Below are 4,153 nucleotides of genomic sequence, written 5' to 3'. Positions count from 1 at the left end.
CACAATAGTACTGTAAAATAATGTTAATAAATGTAAAATAAAATAAATTCAAGTCTTCAGAAAACAAAGTGTATTGGTTGTTAATAATAAACAGCCACTCTGAGAAACTATTATGCATTTTTAATTTGTTCCTGTCATAAACTGTTTAAAATTGTCTGGTTTACATCAGTCTAATGTTGCAGTGATGTTCTCACAAATTCATTTATTTTTTTATTCTAAGCGAGTCTGATTTGAGTTCTCAAACATTTGTTAAAGATCAGATGAACTTGAAACCCTCAGGGAAATTCAACTGAGTTGTAACTCAAAATAAATAAATAAAACTCTTCTTGAATGTTTGGACTTGCATCAGTGATAATATTACAAAACTGGTTGACAGTTTTTGTTCTGTGCTGGACTCTAATGACAAAAATATCTCAGGTTTTATGAGTTTTAATCTCACATACAAACTTTTAATGCAGTGAAATCAGCATTACTGCTAATCCTTGAAATGTCCAAGACAAAATATAAAACAAAGCCACATCCCTCCACCATGTATTATACAGAAAACATTTAATAGTTTGTGGGTTTTTCTTAACAAAATAAATGACAACACATGTTCAAACAGACATTTAAAGGATTAAAATCCCTTATAAATGTTTTTTTTTTTTGTTTCTTCTCATTCTTTTTGCAGATTTATTAGTTTTGGTTTGAAAAGATTTATGCAGAAAAAAGTAGAAAAACCATTGACTATATAGATAGATATAGATAGATATTGATTAAATAGACTTTTTTTTGTACATTTTTGGGTCAAGGGTCCCCAGAGAATACGAAAAGTATCTGTAGTGTAGAATAGATCTGCAAGAATAACTGACAGTAGATTCAATAAAGAAACATTATTGCCAAAATTCATGCCATAAAATGAAACAGCAATTTTCACCAGCTTAAAAAAATAAAGATGAAAGGAATTCTCTTAAATAGAGAGGTCCTTAAGGGTTTAATATTTAGACTGATACTGTCATAACAAACAAATATGACAAATTAATGCTAAAGGCTGGATTTAAGCAGGTTTAATTTGCCTTTTCTTATGACAAGTAGAATTAGATACAAGTTAAAAGAAAAATCTGAGGAAACTGTAGATGGGCATGGATGAAGTCTTCACATCAACAAATCTATGGTTTGATCAGATGAATTTCGTGACTTTTTGTTGGTTTGTGTGATGCTTTTTGGACTTAATGAACATGGATCTAACAATCGTATAAGAAGCTGTTTGTGGTGAACACTGTTAATAATCAACAGGAACAGGTGCTGATAACATATCAAAAGTATGTTTGTAGTTAAATTTGTCCTTGTTCTCTTACTTGTACATCTAAATCAGCCTCTCACAACCTGAAATAAACAAAGGACAGTGCAGGATTATGAAATAAAAACCCTTTTATTCATCACATCTCATGATTCTGCAGATATGGTGAATAAAGCTGTGATTCATATCATCTTCTTTGGAGTTAAATCAGATAAGACCCTATTCAGCAGAGAGAGATTTATGTACTAGACCTACTTATTCATTATAGATGGTATTGGATTACACCTTGATAATAATAATATTTGTCAGATGGTTTCAGAAAGAGTAGGTATTAAATGGAAAATAGGTTTCACATTAATTTGAGTTTCTTAATATGTATTTTAAATTTTAAACAGCTAGAACCAAACTGTGTTTATACACACACACACACACACACACACACATATGTATATATATATATATATATATATATATATATATATATATATATATATATATATATATATATATACATATACACACATATATATATACATATATATATATACATACAAACATATATATACATATACATATATATATATATATATATATCTATATATATATATATATATATATATATATATATATATATATATATATATATATATATATATATATATATATATATATAAACATAAACATTTACAGTTTGGCATGAGTTTGAAATTCAGTGTTCTTTAAAACTTGCGAGTTTTATTAGACTGTACATTGAGTTCCATAGTTCATTCTGATTTAATGTATGTTAATCTCAGACAGACTCTGCTTTATTGTCCATCGATCATGAATGAAACACAGTTTCCCAGGTCTTGTTGTGGAGCATGAATGATCTGATCAGAGAAACACACTCTACACTCCAGATCCACATACAAAAAATGAAGTTATAATTGAGGATAATATTTTTTGAGCAGGTCAATAATGTCATCTATTGTGAAAGACAAAGCAAAACTTATTCCTACATCACGAAACTGATTTTCAGTTTTTTTATTGATTTACTGCTGCTCACAGTCCATACTGACAATGATTAACAAATCCATTGTTCAGTGGATAAGGCAGTTGTTTTCCTGTACAGAGCTTTTATTTCAGTCACCTACATCCTCCTATTGCCTTCTTATCCACATTCTTACACTGAAATCAGTGAAGAACAGAACTTTGCAGAAATCCATTTCATATTTGATGATCCTGTGAAGGAAATGGCCTTGGTACATGGAATCATCCTGGGAGTTATATTCGGTAAATACACCCATATATTTGTTTGATACAGCAGAAATATATTTTGTCACCTGGTAGTGAAGGCCTTATAAGTTGATTGTTTTTACTGTATTAAAGTTTTGTTACATTTTTCACTAATGTCAGATTAGATATACTGCTGAATTATATTCTTCCTGACTTGTTTTATAAGATACCACTGTAAATATTAAAACGACCCTTATGACATTAATGAAACTAAAGACATATTGTTATTTAGTCAACACACAGCCTTATACTGTGTAATTATTGAACTTTGGTGAAATGTTTAGTTGATTTTTAATGAAATTATTAATTTACATCATCAAATTAAATCCAAGTTTCCTTCTCATGACTTTCTTAAGACACGATGTTTGTTTTAAAACTTATTGCAAACTATTATATTCATTTAAATCTTACAATGGCATTTGTTCTTGTGCTGAAAATAAATGGTCTACAGTTTTTGTTTGTTTATTTTAAAGAAATGATCTGCCTCAGAGATTAAATGGGTGAAATCTTATATATTTTAATAAGATAAATTAAAAAGCAAATAACAAATATGTACATATATTGGTTTATGTACATTTACACAATAGATTTATAAATGTTCCATTTGAAAAATCTAGAGAATATATTGTGATGATAATAATCTCAGGTAAGATTTTATTCATCCAAGAAATTTCATCATCTAGACCTAACTATTAATTTTAGATGTTTAAAGGTGTCAAACTACACCTACATTAATGTGTGTGTGTTAATCAAATGTTTTAGAAAGACTAGTTAAGTGTAAAACTGTTTCCGTTGATTTAATAAAAGCTAATCTGTCATTCTGTGTCTGATGAAATTCAATTTACTGATAATTTTAAATGAGATACTATAAACCGCTGAACAGTGAAATAAGTTTTTTTTTTTTTGTGATGATGACTGAATTGGTTGAACAATAATGAAAGAAATAATGAAAACAAAGATCAATAATACATTCTTAATTGGATTTTTAATTGTAGCTTTAATATAAGACAGTTGTGACTTTACATCATGGTCAAACTAATCTGTTTTTACTCATGATTCTCAGAGCTGTAACCATTTGTTCCAGGTTTGTGAAAATCTTATAAGTCCATTGTTTTTATGGTAGAATTATTCAAGTTATATAGTTGATGTTGAATATGTTTTACACTGTCAGGTTACATCTGCAGGTACACTCTTTTAGACCTGTTTTATTAGGACAGTGACATAAAATGATGCATATTTCTGATTTTATTTCACAGAATTGTCAGATATACTTGTGTTAACTTGTGTTGTGATAATTCTATTAATAGGTGGTTTGGTCTGGTTCTTCCTCCTTTCTATTCATTGTAGTTCCTGCAAACACAATGAACATAAGGGACATAAGTCTGACACTCACCTCATCTTCCCATAAATGTTTGGTTCTTTTTGAGTAAATATTCTCAGAACTGTAACTGTTTCCTCCAGGTTTAACCAAAGGAACTGGTGTGCTACCAGACGGTCCTCTGAATGCAGCTGTAGGAGGAAATGTGATTTTCACAACAACACTGGATCCAACACCAACACCATTGCAATCAATAGTATGGCAGTTTAAAGGAGGTATAA

Source organism: Sphaeramia orbicularis, chromosome 16 (genome assembly GCF_902148855.1).
Source record: "Sphaeramia orbicularis chromosome 16, fSphaOr1.1, whole genome shotgun sequence".
NCBI lineage: Eukaryota > Metazoa > Chordata > Actinopteri > Kurtiformes > Apogonidae > Sphaeramia > Sphaeramia orbicularis.
Note: the sequence above shows the minus strand (reverse complement) of the source record.